The sequence below is a fragment of the Hylaeus volcanicus genome, chromosome 8 (genome assembly GCF_026283585.1).
Source record: "Hylaeus volcanicus isolate JK05 chromosome 8, UHH_iyHylVolc1.0_haploid, whole genome shotgun sequence".
Taxonomy (NCBI): Eukaryota; Metazoa; Arthropoda; class Insecta; order Hymenoptera; family Colletidae; genus Hylaeus; species Hylaeus volcanicus.
The window spans coordinates 4,600,194-4,625,832 of NC_071983.1; the positions used below are offsets into that span (position 1 = coordinate 4,600,194).

Genomic DNA, 25,639 nt, shown 5'->3' on the forward strand with positions numbered 1-25,639 from the left:
TGTGAAGGGTGGACGCGCTCGAGACGCATCTGGCGAACGAGGACGTGGTCTCGACTCCGCCGAGACGAACCTCGCGATTTTCCATCGCGGATCGATTCGATCCGTGAACTCCTCGAACGCTGTTGCACCGCTGGAGCTGGGCCAACGGAGCGACGCGATGCATCTTCGACGCTCGGACCGGTTCTCTTCAGGGCGAAGGTCGTCGCCTGATGTGAGGTCGACGATACCAGACGCCTGGGCTTCAGGTCTTTTGAAATTTTCGCCGAGCTACGGTTAAGGTGCTCGTCAGAATATTATTTAGGTATTAACACTGTGGCTTCGACGAAGCAATAATATTTCATCGATATTCTCGTAGCGATAGCTTCACGTCAAAAATATGGGAGGAATATGCGAGTATCTTTACGTCTCACACTCGAATTGAAACTCCGAAAAGACAACTTGGACGCAATCTCATTAGTAAGCATTTTTTCTTGCAACTATTTCGGTCGCTTTTTTTTGGAGTTCAGAAACAAAGCGATGAAAAGATAACATCTCGGAATATTTAGCGAGGTCTAAAAGTTCTCAGGCTAACCGTGGAAGGTCCTTTACACCAGCGTTTCTCAACCTTTCGATCTACCCATCCCCATTATTTAAGATAGACTATCTCTGTACCACGTTTTCATAACAAGTACTTGAAATCTGTCCTCGTTACTTCTGTTAACCTCAGACTTCTCCGAGGACGCACCTCCACCGATAATTTATCGCAGGCTAGTTACCATTTCGGTCAAGATCTACCCAAAGAGATTTTATCGGACGCCACTGGAGCGTTGCTTGACTCTTCCTTCCTCGAATCCTCGCGATTTGCGAATGTAAGCACACGGCGGGACCTCGAGCACCTCCGCGAAATTTGTTAATTGCCGCAATTGAGCGCAGCCTTCCGAATCTATATCAACCGAATGGAACGATTAAACTGCGACGATTAAGAGCCAATTTAGCAATGAAAAGTCAACCTAATTACTAGAATGGAGCGCATATCAATTTCAACTTCTTGTTTACCATCTTAGATAGTATGTACCATCTTAGATTGTACTCTTGTGCCACTTACTGTCAGGACATACGATGAAAGACATAGGAATAGAAATGTTCTTTATTACACCATATTTTTGATACACGTCACTCGACGTTCCAAGTAAACTTTCTGTTAGAATCACCGATGCTTCCATCGGGCTAGAGATTCCATAATGCGTCTTGCAGCTTTTCTTAGGAATGGCGAGGACTGCCACCAGGAAAACGCGCGACGATCGTTCGTAGCGTCGTGAATTCACGGTCTTCCTGGATCCTCGTGGCAGTTGCCGAGGAAACGACTACTTTAGAACCTGCGATTCCCAACCGTTACGTACCGTTAGGAGGCCGATCGTTTATGTCGCTCCTGGCGAAAAAGCTTTTTACGTGCACCGAGTAGCACCTGAAACGGTCCCGTAATTGTTGAGATCTTGGGCTTAAAATAGACTCGATTCCAGACCGTGGAAACCGAGGATTCTTCATCCTCTCGAGGCCACCGACTCTAGAGTCTTTCTTTCAACTCTGGTTTAATTTCACGATTCTAGGATCTGTTAGTGATTCTTATCCAAGATTATGAATAAATGCCTATGAATAAATTTATCGCGTGCTTTGGACACGTACGAGCGTTCGACGCGTGCTTCAGGGATTCCGGTCGCGTCTAAAATTCGAAATTCACCATTCGTACTTCGAAATTACGAATAGCGTTCGGACGTATACGTCCTTAGTCCGGCAGTTCGTGATCTTGGCTTCCTGGTGATTATAAGAAACGTGAGTCACGGCTCGATGAGCCTTAAAAATACCTCGTTTTTGATTGTTATGCAATCCTCAGACGAACGCAGTTTTCCGAACATTTACGTTGTAACAGGTTTCTCTTCTCTTTTATCTTAACGATCACCACGAGTTCCTTCGATGCTCGAGTCTGAAATATTAGGCATAGAAATTAATTCTTCGCGTTATTCACTCCTAGTTTGTTATGTTAGAATACCAAGATTAAATTTTCGTTGTTTTGTCACTTTCATCGCGACGTGGCGCTTCAGGGATCCCCGATCATGCTCGCCGCTGGCACAATCGCGTTTTTTCACAGTCGAGTACGCGCCCCAAGGACGTCGCAGAAGCGCACTTAAAACTGGAGACATCGTTAGGCGGAATGCAAAAAACCAGGCGAAACGGGCAGCAGTTACTCGGAAATTCTTGGAAAATTACAGGTTCGTTAGTTCGCGCAGGACTGTAAAATTTCTGTCGAACAAATCACCCCTGATTTATGCTAGCGACGTTTCGTTTTCGGTTTGCAACGGGAGATGTAAAAATTCTCTGATCTTAAAACTTGAGAAAAATTGATAAAAACGATGAAAATCGGGAGATCAAACGTTTGTTCAAAGGACCTTTTTTACGTTATGGTAATTCTTTTGTTATCCATCTAGCAGAGTTTTTTTCTGGTAATTGGACCGATCGCATTCTTGATAATCCGTTTTACGGTTTCCATTGAGAAATGAATCATGCTCATTGTATTCAAATGACGGAAGATTTACGTTCAGCGCTCAGAATCCAGTGCTCGTTCGTTCCTGGGATAATTAACGAGAAGCAGTTGTTAATCCTTCGATAATTGTACTGTTGTAAAGCGCGCGGGGTTCTCGTTTGCTCTGGAAAGATACAGGCGTTATCATCGCGATGAGTAATTCCGTTTCCTATTCCAGTTTTTCACTTCCACCATTTTTTGTCTTAAACCGTGTTCCATTTCGATATCGATCTCTAGATTCGTATACGGAGATTAAACGTTTACTTAAAGGACTCGAAATATTTGCGAACTATAATTTAAATGACTCTCTTTAAATGGAACGACACGATTATGTTTCACAAACGAGGCAACCGTGAAAGGAAACAAACATCTCGAGTGACGTATAATAACGTAGTTTCTAGGGTATCTATCCAGATCTGGGACATCTGGGCCTTTCAGGTATTCCTTGGAGAAGTGTCGCGTGTCGAAGCCATCGAGATATTATAGATAGAGCAGGCGAGACATAGACCTGTCTGAAAACGTGAATTTTGCAAACGTAAAAATGATATAAAAATACTGGGTGACAGAATCAGGTACCGCTATCCATAATATCTTTATGGTCGTATCTCCAAGAAAAACGAAACAGCACTCGGGTTACGTTTATACGTTCACTTCTTCCCTTGGAAAAAATGTCGCAAGTTTCAGCGCACCAAAGCAATATGTCTCCTTAACGCGTGCTGTTTCGCGTTTAATCCCACGGTGAATCATTGGGATACCTATGCAACCGCTATCGTACACGGTGCTCGTTAACAGAAGTATCATTGATCGCGAACGTCCTTCGCGTACGCAACACCGCGTAATCCTTGCCGATCGACGCATGATTTATGCCCGTCCCACCGAGAAAACGCTGCTCCTTTCATCGAAGATCCACGAAAGTTGGCCACCTCGTCGCGATTATAGTTCTCGGGAGTATTCGTCATCAATGACATCGATCACTTTTCTATCGCGCCGAGAAAAGTCTGTCCTCTGTCTTTCCAACGCTTTGGAAATGTTTTCTAAGTTCGAATTGCTTTGCTCCGCCGCGTTACGAGCTCGGAAAGGATATTCGTGTCGCGGGCGACAGGAGAAAGGAAAGCAAAAAGGGTGAACCAGAACACAGACTTTGCTTACCTTCTAATTTTCTCCCGAACTCGATGACAGGTGATACTGGAAATTTATTTTACATTTGTACGGGATTATACGATCATTCGCGTCGAATTAAAGACTCTGCCGTATCGATTAAGGACATTTATTTGACGAGCATCCTTTGGACGAAGCTCCTGCGATTTTTCTACCTAGCTAAAAATACTTTTGCTCAACCGGACTGGGTATACGAAGGATGCGTACTGGCATGATAAATGGAAGGGAGAAAGGGCCAACGAAAGTTTATTCGTCGGCCATTCTGGGACCCCAGCTCTGGTTGACTTCTAATTTTAAACCCAAACTCGAGCCGGTTTTGGTACCGGTTGTTCGATGGTCAGATGCTCCTTCTGCAACGAAGTTGCAGTCGGCGAACACAGTGGAATCAACTTGGTCCTCTGGATAATTAATTGAGTAATTAAAGGTCCTGGCGAAAGCCAATCTGTGGCATTAATTGCAGGGTCTTATTTTTTTTTTTTGCGATGTTCGGGGACCCTTGATAAAAAGCTATCTACAGGAAGGATATCGAGGTTAAAAACATTTACGTGTAAGAAGAACGTTGTTCTTTTTATTTGTTGTTCCTTTGCGTAATAATGTTTGGTACACGAGCAAGAACGGTATAGTCGACGAACAAGTACTAAACAAATAGCCATTCAATCACGGCTTAACCGTACTCCACGTACGCGTTTCGATGCTTAGTTAGTATCATCTTCGTTACCACGTGAACATCGTACGTACAACCTTAGAAGTGTGTTTCGGGACAAGGCCAAGAGTATCTACATCTAATTAGGAACGTTCGTCTGAGAATGGTGTCGATAAATTGCTTCTTCTCTCTCTTCCACGATTTTCTAATTACTTCCATAGAATTCAATATGGATAATACACTCGAACGTACTTAAACTTGTCACCTTGCATCCTTATTGAATCGCGAAAGCGTGGAACGACAATTTCCTCGCGAATTTCTTCGAATTTGTAATATGAATCGTTGAACGAGATCGTCGGCAATCAGCTTAACAAAGGGGGGCTAAAAATTAAGCAATCGCCGTTCGTACGGTGTTCTTTGGTTCTGCGGCCGCTTTTCTATTTTCTCGAGCGCGAGTGTAATTACAAAATGACGGTGACGAGCTCGGCGAAAATGACAGGCCTCTCGACGCATCCTGGCAACGGCGACAGCCTCCTTTTTCTTTCGTTTTCTCTCACTGTTGTCCCGTTTCGCGGGTCTAGGCGTCCTTTTCCATTTCCTTTTCAGTGACAGGCAATTACGCGTGGTCCGCTCCGATTGTGTATCGAGCGCCACGAAAGAAACGAGCAGAAGGAAAGATGGTGTGCCCCGGTCCTCCTCTGGGCCCCAGTTTTGCATAGAAAACCGCGTAAATGGCCTGCGTCGCGTTCGTGCAATGCGCGTCGTGTCGTAGACATTATACGACATTATAGCGCGGATCGTGTAACATTATGATTATCTCGCAAGGAGCCCAAGGTCTGTCTCCTATCCCCTCTCGGCATTGTAATTGTTCTTTCGTTTAACGCCAAGTCCATCGTTGTTTCTTTTTTCTTGACGCACGGCTCGAATTCCCCAAAGGAAAAAATTATTCCATTGTGTAGGTTACACGCAGACGCGAGCACTTCTCTTTATCGAAGGAGCTTCTACCGAGAGGTTGTTTAATTCTTAGCCACCCTTTTTTAAGGAATTTGGTTAGAAAGATATACTATCGGTATACAGTCCAAAGTAAAAAATGGTTGCTCGCTGATTTTCTGTAATAGTTAGACTCGTAAACCTCCCACGCACGACGAGGTGGGGAGTAAAAATCAGCAGCGTTCGTAAAGATTCCTCTCGTAAAAGGTACTTTCATCACTGTCCTCCCTCTTCTTCGTATCGCTAATCAGAAGAAACCCATTAGATGTAAATCGTACATTACGTCGCGGCGCTCTTTGTCCATATTTCATATTGCGTTATAATCGAGAGGACTCGCGAGAGACGACGCACCTTTTATATCTTTCCATTACTCTTATCTCGACTCGAAGCATCTCTCGTCGTTCGACCTCCAGTCTTACTTCAGCCTCGATTTTCAGACGAAACGGCAATACTTACGTACTTACGTAGCCACTGTAGGGATCGCGAATTTTCTATCTTCGAAATGAAAACACAAAGCGCTGCCGGATAAGTACTCGTCGAGGATATTTTAAGCTCCTCCGCGCGATTAGAAAATCGATTCTTACCGGCGCGGTGGTATCGTGTAACGACGCTGGAGCAAAAAGGCGAAGGGACAGAGAACGACGAAGGAAGCGGACAGGGGTAAATAAAAGAAGCGCACCTGAGGAGCGAGGAGCAGGGCTGGAGCCGAGTCGAAGATACATCGGCTAAGGCTAAGTTAGGATGAGGATAGCGGCGATTATCTTAACGATCTCCTACAGCAAAACCTGAACGGCAACTCCTGGCTCCGTCTCCTCGTCGTGGCGAGTTGCACCGCGTGTATCGGTCTCGTACCGCCATTGCTCTCCCCCGATGCTGCCGGTGGTGGCCGTTTCTGGCTCCTGCAGCTCCGTTCCCGGTACCAAATAAATATGGTAGACATCGCCAACGGCAGAGGGGGGTGGGAGACGTCAGCTGAAAATAGCTCACCGTAGCGCAGCCTTTGGCAAAGTGGTTCGCCAGCTATGGAATCCGCGAGGGATTTCTTCCTTCCTCTTTCCACGATGCTCGTTTCTCGCGAAGGAACGAGTTCATCGACGACGACGCGTCCTGCGGCCGCAACACAGGTGCGGCTCGAGTGACCCCGAGCAAGGAAAATCCATTATACCATCCATTATACGGGGAGAAGATCGAAATATTTTGTACAAAAAAGTGTCGTCGTCTTTCTCCAAGATTAATAGCCACCGGAAAAACCTTTTCACCGTCAAATTTTTGCTCGGGATTCAAGAAGAAGGACCTCCGAGTAAATCAGCAGCTCTGATATCGTTTCGCGAAAGTAACACAACAAGAAGAAGCAGAAGTCTCTGCTACCGTTATCTTTACCTCGATCAGAGTCGAAAATCGCTGCCAAATCCGCTTTCAAGCGGAGGAGAAGAAGCGCGACAGGAGTGAATTCGACTTTCCCACTCGCATAATTCAAGGATCGAGCAGCAACTCGGAAGCTTGCCCTTTCGGTCTTCGGTCGAGCGTAACCTTCGATTCGTTCAGTGACTCCGATTCCACCGAGAGCGAGACACATCCGTGGAACCTGTACCACGGCGATTTTTCTCCCCCTTGGACGGGATCGACGTGCTTACGCAACCTGTCGTCACCTAGACCTTCGAATCCCCGAGCGTTGTCGAGAAGCTTCTCGAAGTTAGGAAAGCTACGAGAAAAAGAAAAATCTTTGGTATCTCGAACAATTCGACGCTAAAATCCTGCACTCCGTAAATACTGAAACTTTCAAGCGAACGTCGAGGGACCGAGAAGTCCCAGGCACCCCAGAATGGAAGGGCAATCGAATTCTGGCTGAGAACACCCCCTCCCCTCTGTTATATTCGACAACAGGTGGGAAAGGTAGAGGAGCCGGCTCGAAACCAAAGTAAAACCGTCCAGCAAGATGGATAGGCGAGAGAGTCGAGCTCGCGTCGAAGACTCCTTCGCTTCTCGGCTCCCGGAGGAGGTGGAGATGGAAGAGCTGGATGGCGGAGGGACGCGGTGGAAGGACGGAGGGGGCAAGAAAAAGTCGCGGACGTTAAACCTCCCGCTCGTGGGGCCGCAGGATAAAAAGATAAGAAGAAGGAGGATAGGCGAGATGGAGGAGGAGAGCTCGAGAGGAGACAGGAGGAAAGAGGACCAGGCATGGACGACAGAGACGAAGTGCAAGCTATGCGCGGGGGGCAGGAGAAGGGCAAACGTGTATACGAGGGATGCACGAACACGTTGGGAGGGGTGGGGATCGGAGAAAGAAGAAGAAGAAGCCGTTCAGTGGGCCTCTGCTCTCTCGAGGTCGCACGTACGTCCGTATAATACTCGTAATACGTGTAATACGGATAATACCCGTAATACCTGTGTAACGCATTACACACCAGCGCAGACCGGCTCTCCGACAGCCGACAGCCGACGACTGGTCGCCACCTCCTCGTCCTTGCCAGCCGACTTTCTTTGGAAGCGTACCCGCGCTGACGCGGATTAGGACGCTGCCAATTCGGAGCGATTTTCGTCGATAAAGGTACAAGGGGGATGTTTACGCGGTTGTCTGTTTCAGTTCTCGGAGTAGACGTCGCAGATTTTCAATTAACCTTCTTTTGTTCTTGCGTGAACGACATCTTCACCGAGACCTAGACAAAATTCAGCATCTGGGTGTACGTAAAATTTGACCGTCAAGTCATCCACTCATGAGTTGCAAGGCTTTTCATCGAGGAGGCAAAGAAATTTATATACGATTATGCCGGTTGGTAAAACGTTAATCAACTGTTTCGTTCGCCTCAGGGATTATGCTGCCCGTTGGTTCGCGCTACCCCGTATGCCAGATTGCGTAGAGGTTCTTGGAATTTTCGAGGGTCGATGCCCCGGGGGCAAGCCGAGCGGTCGAAGCTTACAAACGCTGCTTTGGGAGAGTCGTCGACTTTTGGGAACGTGAATTTGCATTCGCCTTATTTACTATATTATATATTTTCTCTTAGCGATGATGGATCGAATTAATCCTGCGGACGTGACGGGTTCGAAAATGTTATCGTAGAAATATTCAGTCGAGGTGGTCAAAATAAAAGTATCGGGCCGAGCATAAATCACGAGAACGCCCAGAGCAGCGTCCAAGGGAAGATTTACATACGTAATCGGCTTGCCAACCGACGTGTTAAGAGGTCACTTCGTTTATTTGTCATCGATCCAGCATGGCGGGGATTAGGTATCGGTGCCAACTTTCGGGATAAAAAATCACTTTATTCCAGGAATTACTTATTGTTCTTTTTCTTCATGCTCGTTATTTTCGAGTAATATCATCGATAAATTGATCCAACGAACAAGTTGACACATCTTATTCGTTGTTTGAAATTCGTATTTGGATAGGAATTTGGTCCATCTTCGAACGGCAGTTTGGCGACCCTTATTTCTTTTGCGCTATCATAGAGCGATCGTGGATCGAACGAGACGGGTATCGTCGATCGCGGTGAAAACGACCTCGGTATAATGTTCGACCTTTACGAACCGGTCCCCATCGGTGCATTTACATGCCGGGACAGGTTGCATACGTTGCATGTAACTATGACGGTGAAGCTGCGACTCCATCTTCGTGGTCCTAAGAAAGGATCCTAACGCGGACTTGTCGTCAGCGAACGATAAAATCATTGAGCATATCAATTCTGGCGAACTTCTTTTTAAAATTCATCGTTCGTTCTTTTTGAAAATCACGTTTATTTCTCAACCGAGTAACTTTACGATCGCCAAAATAAATAGAAAAATTCCATTGTAAGGTTACGCATAATGGAATCTCGACATTTGCCTTCCTTCGTTACATTCGCAAGCTCCGCTGTTAATTAGTTTATTCCATCGGCCAACGGCGCGATGAGCCTACATACGCAAAAGGAAGCCGTCTATTATGTGTCTGAAACACAAAGTCGTGCACCGTGGTGCCAGCTACGGAACGCTCTCGTTACATAGTGCACGACCTTAGCGAAACCGGTCCGCGAGAATCGATTTGCATGGTTGACTCGTTGCGATCAATTACGTCGCGCAATTCGTTTGCTTCCTACGCCGCTAGGAATCGGGGAAATGTCGGCATAGAATGGAACCTGCGTATCCTATTCCTGTTATTCCGTGTTTACGTTACTCGGCTGCTGCGAAGTTACCATTTTCTCGCAGAAATCGGCACGCAACGTTTAAAAACAGAAGGCTGTTTTTTGAAAAATTCGTCAAGGTGCACAGGTATTCAAATAAACCAGAATTTATGTCATGCTCTCTGTTAGGTTTTCCATGTTTGCAATTTAGCAACAAACCAACTGTTTGATCTCTGACTAAAGATACTCGGTACCATTAGATTCGATGCACTCTTCGTACTTTCTACGCTTTCTTGGTTAACCAGTTACTTTTCTTGGAGAAAGTTGTCTACGCTTCTTAATTAGCGGGTGGTTCGTGGGAGAGACGTCACTAATATTCCTCCGGTTGAACAAAAACATTCCCTTAAAAAACCGTATACACTTTAAAATACTATAGAATTCAATTACAAAACAGGTATTTCAGTCTGCTAACGACTAGTTCTTTGTATGCTAGCCACGCATTTTTAGATAAACATTATTTGAAAGCATCGAGATTGTTCAGAATCGCGTAGACTATTTTGGCCGGTTTGCATGCGACACTCGATGACTGGATAGATAATCTATTCAAATTGCCGCGGTAAACTGTCTGCGCCGATGGAAATGCAGTCACGATCTGTTATATCTGTTTCGAACACTCGTTCTCCTACTACAAGTTGTTGCTTTATCGAATGTTATTCGTATGTAAATCCGTATAACACGCGCATGGTTGGCAGTGTGTACAAATTTGAAGGATATCTCTATTAAACTGAATCGATTCTCCTAAATTAATCTAACAGCGAGAAACTGCGGACTTCATCGGCAAAATTCGAAATTTGAGACTTGCAACGTGATATCGAATAGGTAAAAGGGTCTCGAGGGGGTGGGAAATTCTGGAACAAAAGAAATTCAAGACTATTCTATGAAAGGGAACGCGATCGAAAGGAACCCTGGCTACTGGCTTCTTAGAATCCATCCTCCTTTCACTCATCCTTAGCACAATGCTGCCCTTTTCGCGCATCAGCCACTTTCCCACTCGCGTTTCAGATCCTCCTCTCTCTTTGCTTTCCTCGCGCCATCTTGCCCGCCTAAGCTTCCCAGACGTGACTTGTCATTCATCAACCGTTTCTTACCTAACTTCGCCGTTTCAGAGTGTCGGCTGTGCAACTAAAATTCCTTGCGATCAGAAAGTTGCCCCCATGCTACGCGCTACGTTGCAGCCTTTGGTAATTCCAGGTGTTTGACAAGTGTGAAAATCTTTGGCTACAGTCGACTCCTGTGGCAATCTATTCAACATGTTAGTCTTGTGGGTTGAAAAGCTCGAAATTCTAATTTTCATCACATTTTAGTTTCGGTTTTTGACTTTAGGTCGCTAGCTCTCGATCAAAGCCGCCATTCAATGCAAAAATAAAATCAACGATGCCAACAATTTCAGACTCCCCTGGAGTATCGTTTCGATGTGAAATTTATCGGTCCGAGTTATCTCAAAGGCCACGATGTAAATTTGAACGAGATGTCCGATTCGTGAAAAGCGTTCGGCTGCGGGATGACCCAAAACGGAAAGAGATTCAGTAGCTTATGCTCGTCACGCGCAGACAGGCTGGACGATGGAGCCTCGATATGCTCATTCATACTTCGCCCCGTCAGCTGACGTCCACCGATCGCCGATGAATTACAATGCGCGAGTTTGCGCGACGCATGTACGTAACGCGCCCTCCTGTCTCCATCTGTCTTCGTTTCTCTTTCGTAGCGAGGTTTGTCGCACCAGCTTCCAGGTCTCCCTTCCAACCAACCAAGACCATGGTCCATGAACGGGGCTGTTTGCCCGGCCGCGACACGGGTTTCGATTAACATTTGACGACAGACGCTCGTGTCGTAATCGGTGTCGTTCTCTTGCGCGATCACGAAATCCGAGCCGACCGCGAACTTGACTGTCTCGTTTGCATTCAGGGTCACGCAGATTCAATGACGTAGTTAATACAAGACCGTTCTCACGGTTGCATTTTAACACATCCTCGGCGCTGTGTACGAGATCATCGCGCGTAGACGCCCCGAGTTTAGTTTTGAAAGGATTTTATGGATTTATGGTAAATGGAAATATGGGGAAATCTATGAAAATGTCCGTAACCGCAAAAGGATGCAAAATATCAACTATAATATCCACGGTACTCCGTTTAGAAAACGGGACAAATTTTTATTCAAACTTAGCTAAAAGCTGACATACTTTGTTTATTTGCAATACAACGCTTTAGTTTTATCTTGGAAAGTTTCTGGAAGACGTCAATTCTAAACAGAAGTGCACTCATCGAATATAGCCATTGCTGCATCGATAAATTTCAACCCCAAAAGTAGTAGAGACATTTCTTCCATTTAACATCGTTTCTAAATTAAATTCCTCATTCGTTTTAATACCCGCGATTATTCGCCCATTTTTCCAGCAATCAATTGCTATTTTATTAGCAGCCGAACGGATTCAAGTGCTTCGTAACGTTTACAGAAAGTCAATAAAATCGCGTTACGAGGCATTAAATATCACCAGCGCCTGTTAAATTTGCAATTTTATCGCTCTCACGTGCTGAATTCCCGGAGTTGACAGTGTACGGAACACTCTGCGTGTTAATATTTAACGAATTTGCGCGCATAAATTTTCGATGAACGTGCCAACGCTTCGCCAACATTAATGACGATCAGCAGAATTCTTTCTTCGCGGAGGAGTCCACAATTGATTCCTTCGCCTTGTGCAATGTTTGCGTTTTCTGTGTCACTTTCCATTTCATTCTTCTTCGAGGAAAAGAAGTCATCCTTGAGAGGCATGTGGGCAAAATTTTGTGAAATGTTTGCATAGGTTCTCGCGAACGTCCAAATTATAATCGTGGAGCTTCAAAATGGCTGAGAGATCGATCCTTCTGTTGATATCTTCCAGTAGACAAATACAGAGATCATCTAGCAGATGAAAAGGAACCTTCCAACTAAACCAATTCTTAACTTTGATTTTCAATTAATTTTAACTTCTTTAACTTTGATTTTCAATCTTTTTTGCCAAAGTCGTGCCTGAACGCCTGCTCGAAGCAGAAAATCAGAGCCTATGTATTCGGTCCCTTTGTTTCCTGGGACCCTTTTCCAGGTCAAAGGTACCTGGATTCGAACCTTCTGGAAGGGACGAGCGTGATTCGTTTCGAGAAAACAGGTCTAGTATTTTTCCACCTAGGAACGATAGCGCGATGTCTGCCCCTATTCGTTCCTAGTACTTTTCCGCTTCCCGTCCGTAACTGAGCTTCCTGAAAGGCCTGATATCCGCTTTGGTATTATTCCATTGGTGGGCATTGTGGAACCTTAGCGAAGCCTCGACGATAATCCTCTTGTGCGCTCATAATCACCCCTGACACTCTCGAGAGCCTGTCGGCGACCGTGGCAAAAGGGCCCCCCTTATATGTATTTCGAAGGGACGGCGTCGATTAGGGTCATTACAAACGGACGGCCTTGGGTTCAATTTACAATTGAAATAACAATGAAAGCTCGCGCCGGCGATTGCTGGTCAAGTACGTCTTTCGTGGTTTTTTCTGCCCGTTCGCCTCGCTGTACGAATTAAAAACGACTATTATCGTAATTATAGGTGTTTTATTATCGTAATAGTGTCTTTATCGCGCGATTAACGAAGAACATTTACGTTTTCGGTCGCCAGACGACGATTCTCGAGGCTCGGCTACGATTAATGTCGGCACACGCTTCGGTAGGAATGTTTAATTCATACCCATTTCTCGAAAATACCGGGAACAGTGATTCATTCCTCGTCCAAGGCTAATGATATTTCTCATAAATACTCGGATCGTGGTATTTATACATTCGCAGCTTTATTTTTTTCTCTCGTATTCGACCGAGGCCCCCCGATTACTTGCGCGTTCAAATATTCGAGTTCTTTAAGTATCGAGCTCGTTTAATTCTTGTTTATATATCCAAAAAATTGTTCGGTTACAGTCCAGGTCAGTAACGTGGTTAAATTTCACTTCCAAATCATCATCCACGCGAATTCGAATTTCATTCAATAGCGTCCCCGCATCCAACTTGACATTCCGTTCGAACGGCTAGATTCGTCTCGACAGATCTTTATTATTTATTACGTTTCGCGTGTCCACGTCTCGTTACACGAGCGACGATTTAAATACAATAGAGTTTCCAGGAATTCCTCTACGATTGGGGTGTGGAGCAGCTCGGCTTTCCGGGGTCAATCGAATGCGGAGTGAAAAATTTGAAAAGTGCCAACGTGACGGATTTCATTCATGAAGGGGGCTCCCTTTATCGCGAGCGATTCTGGCAGAGTCGCAACGCGACGTCACGCTTGGAATATCGTTCAGATCGATAGGGATCGCGAAGATGATTCAACTTCGAATAGCGCGAGCCTAGGAGTCGACCACTACCTCGAGAATCAACCTAGGCACGTTGAATCACATTTTTCCAATTATTTTTAATTATTCTTATTTATTTATTTATTTTCGATCGTAACTTCATTTCTCCGATGACTGCGCGCGTTTAAACGTATTCGAACCGCGATAGTCGAAATTAATACCGAAACGGTACCCGATTTTTTCGCATTCTAATTAACACCGTAACGCTATGCCATTTTTAACGTTCCAAGTAACGGCATCGTCTCATATCGAAACTCATTTCGTATAATTCATGCAAATTGCAAATTACACCGAGTAACGAACGAAAGGAAGCATTGTTTGCGCAAAGGTAACGTTTCGCTTAAATTGTGAACGTCTAACGCGACATTCCGATATTTATTTATTTAGCAATGTATCTCGTTTAGTTAATACCATTGCAAAGCAAGACAAGTGTTTCTTTGTGTGGAGAATATTTTAGATTTGTTTGTAATTAGAATGCTCGAAAGAGCGTCCGAGATCTAAAGAGAATTTAGTACCATTGTCGAGTGTCTTTACTGCGAAGAGTAACCTGGTAAGGTACTCATTGTTCGCATAATTGGCTGCACGTGTACAGATAGAGAGAAGGTTGGCGTAAATGCTCCATGCAAAGTCTTATACGAGTAATAGAGGACGAATGGAAACGCTATATAGCGATTCATAATATTCCTTACGTTTATTAGTAATTTTTCCTCGAGTGAATCATCGTAACCTATTTATCTCCCATTCGTCGTTGAAAGTTTGCATTCAATTAAGAATTTAGTCCATTTTTCGATTCACAAGGATGTATGGGAATAAATGTCGAACCTGACGTTTCCTTTTTGTCCAACCTTGGACGATGTCAATTAGGAGAGGCGTACTAATTGCATAACGCGTTTGCCATAGGAACTTAGCGCTGTTTAATGAGGATCTCCGTTGGAAATAGCCAGGCGTTAATTTCGGCTCAAGGAAAGGCCAAAGACGCTGAGTTTCGCTTGTATCTTCTTCACGCCAAAACAAACGTCGCTAGATAATGTTAGAAAAACATCGTTGAGTAAAGTTTGTTTGCCGATAGTGTTAGCTAACAACGATCGTACGCGTCGAATTTCAATATTTACTCCGCGGAGGACGGTCGCGTATCCTCCACTGAAACTTTACTGTCTGCCAGAAAATATTAGAGAGGAGCTTCTCTAACGCTGATTAATGTTTAGTCGCCGAGATCGATAGTCTTGCTGTCGAGGAGGCAGGGTGTCAGGTTCTCCGGATCAAACATACATTATCACGAAATTATTTTCGAATAGGCGATAAAAATATTCTCCGTTTGTTAGAAACATTCCAGTTTGAGGAAGGCGATCCAGTTTAGGCGATCCTCTCCCCTGTAAACGATCGAAAGATAGAAAGCTCAGCGATTCGACCATACTCTTCGCGAAGATCGCCGCGAGAGATAAACGGACGGGCAACACGATCGTTAACTTCCCGTTGTGGTGCTCCACCTTGAAAATGATGGATCGAGATCGGCGATCGAGCGGGCCAACGCCGCGGTTCGTCGTAAAAAGAAGTAAACAGAAGCTGGACGGTCCCTGAAAAAGGAAAATGAGCAACAGGAGCGAAATGAAATGATCGATATGACGGACGGAGCCGAGATCGGATTTACAGTTACCGATGGATAACGGGAGACACCGGGTATGAGAGACAAATGCGACTCTTGGACGGTGCCTGGATGAAAAATAAAATACCGTTCGCCTCCGCCTGTGATTTATTATCGAAACCATTGATCAGAAAGGACCTCGACGTCGCTGCTCGTGAGCATTAGCGAAATATCCTGGCTAATAACGTCGGGACGTCGTGTTCGAGATGAGTGACGCATCCACGCGGAAGAAGAGCGTGTTTGTTAGTCGCTGCGAACGGGGATACCCATTACAAAGGCGCTTAATTAGCCAATTATTGGAATTTCTTTCGCGAAAAGCTTAAGGAACTCGAAGGTGAGCTTTTGTACATACAAGGGCTTGTTTAGAAACTCGGATCATCCATGTTATTTACGTCTAACTTATGTCTTATTTCTTCCCTAATTCTTTTTATTAACATCGTCTAAATTTCTTCGAACTCGATAATCTCACAGCTCCAAATAGTTTTCCTCCAGTTGCGTACCTAGGCGTAATTTGCGCGGACTGCTTCCAGCATTAATTTCGATGAATATTTATTAAGACTACGGTAATTAAACTAACTTTGTAGGATGAAGAGCGCTTAGCATAATTAATCTTAGTTAATTAATATTCATATCCTACTAAGTATGTGTTACGTTTCCTGTAATATAACTGACCATAATTAGTCGAAGTAAAGCAAACGTAATCTCGAAGGGCCCTTGCACAAAAAAATTCTGTACCTTCCGTAAGAATGATGCAACTTTCGATAATCGATTGCGCAAGAATCGGAAAGAATTCCAGGCTAGCCAATAAAGAAGATTGGAACCTGTTTTAAATGAAAACATAACGCCTGATGTAATCCTCGTTTTTATGAGCGACCTTCGGTCTAAAATTTTAAGCATGGATTGGTAGCGATAAACAAGAGGCGAGTCGAAGCAGAGCGTTACATATTTCCCCAAACACTTTTTCGTAGGAATATTTACTTTCGAATCAAGATACAGTCCATACATATGCAGATTTTTAATGTGTCACCGATCGTCTCTCGGTGACTAACATCAAAGGACGATTTATAGATTTAACGCTGGTCATCGAACCTCGTCCACGTGATTCTGGAACGAATCTCGTAGGAATGCGGGTTTCGTTTCTATTCGTGGAAAAAAGTTCCGAACTGGAGTGTGTGATTACATAAGGTCGATGAAAGTACTTATTCTTACTTTTACTTTAGCCTGATGGTTATAAGACTTTTACGCCACGACACCCATATATGATTGACAGAGCTTTTCGCTAAGGAACTCGAACAATTAATCTTGAGGGCTGAGCGTCAATGAAAACGAATCTGAATAGAATTCGTAAATTTTGACGAGAATACAAAAGTAAGCAATACGATAAATGTTAGATTCTACAGTTCCTAATTGTCTCGAGACAAAATTTTAGCCCTGCAGCCATTTCCTGCGAATCAGTCTCACAGTCAACGTAAGAAAGAACAGGTGCTACGAATTCTTCGACCCTGTCACCTATATATGGTGAACGCATTAAAAAGCAACCCTCGTTTGGGAAAAGTGACTGGGTTTCGGTGAAACGACGTCGGAATTAACGCATTCCACGAGCCCTGAGGGCGGCGTGTCGTTACGTAGGAAGCCTTCGGGGTCTAGCAGCCACGTATTAGCAGTCTGGGTGCGAAGTTGCGAAGCACAATGGTCGTTTCTCGACGATCTCAATGTCGGTAGTCATCGCGAGCTAGCACACAGGCCGGAAAAGGGGGAAAGAAGTAAAGAATCGACGGCGGTTCGCCTGCGCTCGTCCCGTCTCCTCTCTTCTTGTACCGATGGTACGTGACGCGACTACGCCACCGAGATATTAACGACGCCTCGTCGTTGGTTCGGCGAGCCGTGGATTCATCGGCGAATCAAAACGCTCGGCGAGCGTGTCGTATACGCGACGGGGACGTTTATCGAAACGATAACGCGATACTTATCGAGGAGCAATTAAATCCGCTCGCGAGTAGTTCCCCGCTTGGATCGTCGCGGAAAATTTTTCTTCCGTTTCCGTGAACCAGATTAAATCGAGCGAGCACGGTGACATTGATTGGGAATTTGAAATGGAAACGACGACGTTTGGATTACGCGTTGTTTGCGCGATATCACGCGGCCGACTGCCATTTAAGGGGAACAAAATACGGAGAATGCGTGTCCGCGAGAGGGATTGGGAGCAGATCTGGTTTAAAACCTGCACGAGAACGAGGAAATTAGCGCATCGGTAACGGAACGTTGGGTGACGGGTGACCCGGGACTTATGGATTCTTACTTTTGGTGCTCTTGGTTTCTGGGTGATTTCAATGCCTGGCCGAGTTCGACCTCCTCCGACAGGCACTTCGACTTGTTGCGAGGCGCTGTATCGGAGGAATTAATTCGATTGATCGAACGAAACAAGTTTATATATTCGACGAACGTAAAATTTACAAGATTTTATCAATCCTAAAGCGATAACAAGAGTTTGTGGAAATCGAAGAAATTTTACAACGTTTAAGTTTTATCACCAAAAGACGAAATATCGAGCAAAATCGCCGTGTACGATCAGCGATTGTTATGGAAATAATCTCTTATCGAGTTGTTCTTCTTAACAACTATGGTACACACGCTCGTCTGCTCGCGTCGTTGAAACAATGGGAAGATTTAACGAAGCTCGCGAGTCGTAGACATGATTCACCGGTGGAGGAGTTAAATCGTGCTCCGGTAGGACTGATTCATGTAGTCGTCACGTAATCTTGCTTATTTTTTTCTTACTCGATTTGCCTTACTCTCGAGGATCGTTCAATTTTTTTACCAACATTGTTATTAAAACGTTTGAGCGATTGGCGCGCGTTACCATCTCTCCTTGAATCACAAATTGCAGTACGCGCGGCGATTAAAATCTCGGCGCAATTTATTATTTCCTTGGAAAATGGAAAATAGCTGTTTTACTTTAACGAGATAAGAGGGAGAAAAATGCAGTGTTGGTTTTAATTGAGATAGTTTACGGTTCCTTGCCAAGACCACTGATTACGTTTCGTTACACGATGAACAAGAATCTCGAAAGCCAGGGATATTCGTATTGTGCATCCTGTGAGAGGACTCGTAGTCCTTTCCTTGCAGCGTCTCTTCAATTTTTAGAAAAATGAATTTACTGCAATGTTCTACATAAATTTTAAATCTGAATGGGATCGTATTCTGGGTAGCTCGAGTGTTATTTATCCTTTAATTCGCGTGCTTCGATCAGTTAATGGGTTATTTCCATCGATAGAAACGAATAAATAAATAGATAAATAGTTACGGAGTCGGTGGCGTTGCTTTCCATCGAGCCCTGATGGTTTGGAACGAGTTCCAGGTCGTTTCTCGTAGGGCTGACCGGCGGAAGTAGCGTCTGTCCGACGAGACGGATGCCCGAAAGAAAGTTCTCGAAGTCAATTCCGTAATAGTCGGCGTAGCATTGAATTCAATTGAATAATGGTCCATGGACGGTGGGGGAAGGGGCGCGAAAGGCAGCCGCCCCGATCATTATCCATCATTCGGTCGATTATCGTGATATTCCCGCGGCATTCGCCTTTATCGCCGTTATTCAACGCGTCGCTCGAGAGTGCCGAGAGAGCGATACACGCGTGAAAGAAGTTTCGAGACGACGAACTCTCGGGACCCTCCTCAAACCGATTACCTTAGCTCGTTCACGCTCCTCCCCGGTCTGGGCTCCAACTGAACATCACGCACGGCTTGGAAGTTTGAAAAAAGAATTAAAAACGCGGGGGTGGGTCGAGGAACGGACTTCACAAGAAGATGGATGCCTGTTCTGTAGATACCACGCGTGTAATTTAATTCTTCGCGCTTTGTTTTAGTAGCCATTACTTAAAAAGTGCTACAGACATTGAAAAAAAATTGCCTAAGGCTCGTTCCTCTTGAAAATTTCTTCATAAACCCGCATGCGGTAGGTGAAAAGTGTATCCATCGATTAACTCTATATCGAAGGTTGCTGTAACAATCTTTTGGCGATAGGAAGGATACCGCGAGAGACGTTTATCTCCCGCGCAGATCGGCGCTCGAAGATCTACCGTTAACGATCGCCACGCTCCATTAAATCCACGCTTGGCTAATTATCGATTCCCCCGTGTCCGTTCCGATTCTCGTATGGGCTGCGCGTTTGCGCGCGATCGCGACGCATATGCTATGGGCGGCTCCACCCGTGTTCCTCGGTCATTCTTGGCGTTTCCCCGTCGCGTGTTGGCCGTTCCATCGATCCTCGGGATCTAAATATAACCGGTGCGACATCAGTGGCCTGGATCCGATCGAAAGCAAACACGGAAGATTCGCGCGTTCCATGGCCGCGGGGTAATTACACGGATCTATGGATCGGAGCGTTGACTCCTCGACAACCAGCTACTCCTTCCAGTTGGAGTAGCTTCCAGTAACTCTAGATGTACAGGGGATGTTCAGACTTTCCTTTTTCATTCTGCAAGAATCCTCGGTAGAAGTAACGCGGCAAAGAATTTTTCACGAAATAGCCGGTTGTAGCCTTGCATCGAAGGATCTTTGAGGTGACTCGCGAGACTCCAAAGTATCAGAGTAATTAAGTTTATCTCTCGTGGAAGGATATTCATAAAATTCTATCCTAGGGTAAAACGTAGCGCAAGGAGTTAAACACCTTTATTTTGTTTGAACGTTCGTCGAAGAGGACCATGGAAAGAAGAAACAAACATCGGAAGAATCTTGTAAAATATTAAACCGTCGCAATTGGATACAAGGCAGTTTGCCCGGGAGATACGAGTCGATCGGACGCGAAGTTGACGAGGAACGTTCTTCAGCGGGAGTCCAGCGCGTCCATCGTAGGAATTGCGAGCAACAGGAGGGAACTGGGTGTGCCGGCTCGCGTCGCTCGATGGACAGAGACGCGGGAATAAAAATAAGCGGTCGTAGGATTAACGGGTGTTCTCTCAGACGAGGAACCTGGCGCCAGCCACTAAATTAGCTGCGCGGACGACGTGCTGCGATGTCTCATTCCCTCCTCGTCTTTGACTCCTTGTTTTCTTTTCTTCCACATCTTTTGCTTTCCGCTCGTCAATTTCCAATCAAGAACGCAGCTTCGTCACCATTGGACGCATGTAGCGCAGGAAACCACGCTGGAAAGTGCCTCGGGACACGCAGACCGCAAAGGGACAACGAAACTATCGTCTACTATTGTCGTGTCAATTTTAGAAGAGAATTTTGTTTTTATACGAGTGCGAAAAATACATCGCCGTCAATAGTTTGTACGGCGGATTCGAGCGTTGAAAAGAAACGCTCGTTAACGTTTAACGGAGAGAGATCTGGTACGCCCAGCGGAAATGATGTAAGCGAAGAAAGTAAAATCGATCATTTTGACCGGTGCCACGACGTTGACCTGCGACGGTATCACGCGATCGATACTTCAGTTTGATGATTCAATTGCTCCTCTAAACTCTAGGTTTCCTAAACGTGCATTTATTCGTTTCAAACATAGCCAGATTCGATTCCCTCTCGACCAAACACACCGCGTCAGAGGAAAAACTCGTGTCAGCGGTTGATTCGAATGTACGTTTGGTTCGGTGGCGATGCGGTTGGTATGAAAGCTCCCTTATTCAGCGCGTCGAAGGAGAGAGACTTCGGGGAGCAAATGGCCAACCGCGGAGAAAAACGAGAGCAACGTCTGAAATAATCCTCGGCTGAGTCGCCCCGTGTCCCAAGAAGGCGGAGAAGAATCCATCCGGCGAGTGGAGCAGGAAAGGTGGGCGGCGGAGGGTGGAAAACGAAGAGGGAGGGCGTGCACCGGTGGTGGATAAAAGAGGAAGAGACGCGCACACGCGATGGTGGAGCAGGTTCAGCTTTTTGCTCGGCGTTCAGCAAAGCGTATCGACGCGAATCCCCGTATACGGCCGCAGGATGGCAAACCAGTGGGAAGGGGATCGGAGGAAGCTGGAAGAAGGGCCAGAGGGATAGAGGGAAACAGGGAGAAAAAGAGAGGAGAAAAGGGATAGGAAGAAAAAGAGTCACCCTCCGTGGCGCCTGAAGGCGATGAACAACCAACGACCGGTCGCTAAGGGACGCGCAGCGTGGATCAGCGCTGGAAGACTTCGACCTTCGAGGTTTTGCTGCGTTCGCCAGGTTCACCGACCTTTTCACGGATCATTCCGATCATTATTGAATAACTCACTCGAACCGACGCTCATCTTCGAATTCTGAGCGTTTTCTTATTCGGTGTCCTCCGATAGTCGCCATCGTCGTCATTCGAATTTGCAATGGTTCTTAATATAAACTTCTCGCACTTGATGCATCTACTAGAAAGTTCTTTTCGATACTCGGTTCGATGCTCGTTTCTCAAAATAATTGTTTGAAATACTCCCTTCGCGACTAGTTAAAAATTACTGCGATCCAGCTCAACGAGACGCCTAGATCTTTCGTTTTCTTTAACATCTCTCTACGATGATAACCGAATGAATTACAGATAGACCAAATCGTATATTACAGTCCACGTGGATCGTGTTCATGTTTCGGTATACACGCTTTATTAGCCATAACTTTGACACTGGAGTATCAATTTCGCTGCTCGCGAAGTACCCTTTGGTCCGAGTACTCTCTGGCTCCTTTGAACCATTCTGGTTCCATCCTTTGTCCAGCACTTTTTTCTTTTCGCTTACGGCACAGAAAGTCAGTTCGCGGGGCCGCGATTAACGAGTTTTCGGGCCCCGTGGGCCCCCTCGGGATTCATCCGCGGAGGACGAACTCTAAGACCAGCGATAATTTCTGGCTGTCCGATGGGTCATGATATATGCTGGCCAGGTCCCTCGCGTTCTCCTGTCCGACCCTCGAAAAAAATACGACCCTGTGCGCCACTCCGCGAGATTCTCTATGTAGATTAAGCGTCTGCCTCCGAGGCTCGGGCTCCAGGCATGTAGATCTTAGATCCCGATCTTCGATAGGTTTAATCGACCAGGTCGGAAATAAATTGTTGGGAAGGGTTGGAGGTATCCTAAGGTGTTAATAATCGTGCATCTCGGGACCAGTTTTGGGACCATTCTCGTTCCGATTCTTCGCCACGAAGGTTCTTGTTCCAGTGGCTCGAGGAGACATTGTTATCGAGTTGTTGCTTATGTAATAGACAATTCTAATATCTCGTAGAACGTTCAATATTTTGAGTCATACAATTAGTAGTTAACCAATGGGATATAATTTCGATTTATTTAAATGAATCCACCCTACCGTCGAGTGTAACGTTTACAGAACGTAAGTAAAACCTTCGCAAGGTGAACCAGCCTTCGTGTTGCCTTAATTGCTGCTCCTGTCTCTCTGCGGGTGGCAGGTCACCATAAAAGAATATATTCCACGTTTACCGACGCCTGGAGAACGTTCATCGCGAACAATGTATCCAACGTGTTGCTCCTTTTCTGCTACCCAACCGTGTAGCAGCTTTACGAGACAATTTACGACCACGAAGAGCCTCGCGAAACAATCTTCGAAAACGTGTTCGCGGTAATTGGATATCAACCCTTTTGCCGCGATCGTTGATCGCGCAGAGTGTCTGAAAGGAACGATCCGAGATTCGAACAGCGTTGTATTATGGTGGTAATATTAGACAGCATTATGGCGAATATAGTCGGCGAATAAAAGGCGCAAAAAGAAAATATGATACGCGGGACCAAAAATCGACGCTCACGATACGCTCGTGCAACGTACGGATGAGAAGACGAGACCCAAGGGGTTTCAGACCACTGCCCAAATTGTATATACCTCTGCCACCCTTCGGGTCTCATCTTCTCGTTCGTACGAAGCAGGACTTCTCAGAGATCGAGCAAGGCCAGAGTCCGCTCACCTTTTAGAGACACCACGTTCGTTCGTACCTACATTAACGACTCGATCCAAGCTTGTCGAATGATTGAAACGACACTAGTGGAGTTATTTGCATCGTTAGTGCTAGATTAGAGTAGACTGCTTTATAGTTAATACTCGTGTCGATATAAAATATTCGGTAGCACGTCTAGCATCAAGAATGGGAACTATTCGTATAGGGTTTGGTACCAACCAGCACACATGCGGTAAACATAATCGAGCGTCGGAGCATCGGTGCCCTTGAATCTCTCAACCGTGGCGGCGAGGATGCAAAAAGTTCTCGTTTACGGCACTCTGACTAGAACGACTGCAGCGCTGACAGGACAATTGTTCGAGGGTTGTCGGGGCTCCAGGATCGGCGCTCCCGTCTTCGCAGGACGTAAGAAAACCTTCGCAAGGTAAACCAGATCTGTCTTTCTGCCCCTTTCCTCCTTCGTCTCCGTCTCGCGGGTGAAAAATCAGCCGCGGTTACCAATCCCGCGATACCAAGAGCATCGAGGATGCACCGTGGCTGGTGCATCTCCGTAAGATGCGGAGAATGCCATCTCGTTACGCTACTTCCCTTTTGGAGTCCGAGCGAACAGAAGCTAGCCTACCTGCAGCCACTGCAGAGGGGCTCCGATCCATTGGCGTAGGACGAGAGACCCTCTTCGACCAGGATCGTTTTCAAGAGATCAACGAAAGGCTCGTAGTCGAAGCATCATTAGTTAGGTGCGCCGATCGTGACCGGTGATCTACGCGATGTTATTTACGACTAGAGCTTCTGTCGGCACTTGGAGCGCCTGGGTGTGGCTCGATGATCATCTATTTATAAATTACGTTTCCATTATAGCGACGCTATTAGTTTCCGCGACACGAAAGCTTGACTAATAGCGAAATAATCTGTTTTGAAAATTCTAAACGATCTACTCGCAGACGTCAACGCCTGATCTCGGCGAAGAATATCCCTTCGACGAATAGCGACTAAAACGATGCAGGAATAGGTGATTCCACCTGTACCATTTCCCATCTGGAACTTCTGTATGTCTCCTTAAGCATGTCCCTTCGGTACATCCAGGCAACCAATCCCGGAGCTGACTTCATTGAGAGTCCCCTGGCAAATAAACGCCGAGGACTTGAAGATCGGAGATTCATCTGCTTTCCGTGGCCATTTGGAAGTCAATCTGGCCGCCAATGGCGAAGCTTTATCTCGAGCCTTCATCGAGAGTCCCTAGACGAGGAGACATTGCGAAATTGGAGATCGTAAGATAATCTATAGTCTGTCGAACGTGCAGGTGGAATCTCTTACCTCAGGTGTCCCGATAAGGGATGTCTCGTTTCGAATAAAAGCCAAACAGCCGTCCAGACGAGAATTCCGAAAGACGCCCGCCTTTGCTCGGCGAATCCTCGACTGGCAGCCGAGATTCCTCGAATCGCCATTACGTTTCGAAACAAACGGACCTCGTTTATCCCTGCAATTACGTGGAATTAAGTTGTTCGCGGGTTTAACTTGCTCGCTGGAGCGCAGCCGCCAAAAAACCGCAGGCGATCTCGGTTTACAATGTTCTGGCGCCTATGCCGGTGGAAGGCATCCGGGCTGAACCAGTCGATCCTTCTCTTTTTCTATCCTCGGGCTCCGGGAGGAAAAGACACCTCGCGTGCAGCGCGTGCACCTCCCTTTTCGAGATGCCTCCTGCACCCTCGACAGGTCTATTTATAGATCTTGGGCATTACCTGGGCCTGCGTGCGCTCGTGTGTGTGCCGCTCCGCGCGTTTGTAACGCTGGCCACTGCGAGCGTTTACCCAGGAACGCGATGATAGCTGCTCGAAATCATCGATCCTACGCCGGAACAAAATGGACGCTGGACGTTGAACCCATTGGGTTGCTTCGTTCTTTGCTCTGGTGACCTTTCTCGGTGGTCACCTAAAATAGGACATCTGGCAGCTGGCAGAGATCTAACGCATCGATCTTGTAGAAAGCGGTCTCGAAACTTTTCGTTGACCTTCGCTGTCCGCTTCCTCCGAGTCCTCTAATCGCGACTCGTTCGAGCGCGTCCTCGTAGGAGGTGAGCAAGTGCATCCGATGCTCGAGGCCGACGGAGGACAGTAATTTCGATGAAAATCGATAAGTCAAGGAGAAGGGGACACGGCCTCAACGTAGCAATCAACCCGCGAGAGAAGCGTGATATTCACCGCGACTCGTCGGTGGCCAACATTCGCATGCGATACCAGGACTCGCGTACCAACGGATAACGATCTAAGATCTATAAATAGTGACGACCAGCGAAGCGGCACCGA

The 25,639-nt window shown here is 46.0% G+C and overlaps 1 protein-coding gene across 10 annotated transcripts in view; it reads left to right on the forward strand.

The window, feature by feature from the left end:
- LOC128881555 (serine/threonine-protein kinase S6KL) overlaps positions 1 to 25,639 on the forward strand; it is a 49,873-nt gene that overhangs the window by 16,784 nt on the left and 7,450 nt on the right. Inside the window, exon 10 of one of the 10 annotated variants that reach the window (XR_008458099.1) lies at positions 23,542 to 23,760. The exons of the other annotated variants lie outside the window; for them this stretch is intronic. The gene's annotated coding sequence lies outside the window, so the exon portion shown is untranslated. The remainder of the gene's footprint in view (positions 1 to 23,541; positions 23,761 to 25,639) is intronic. 10 annotated transcript variants of the gene reach the window in all.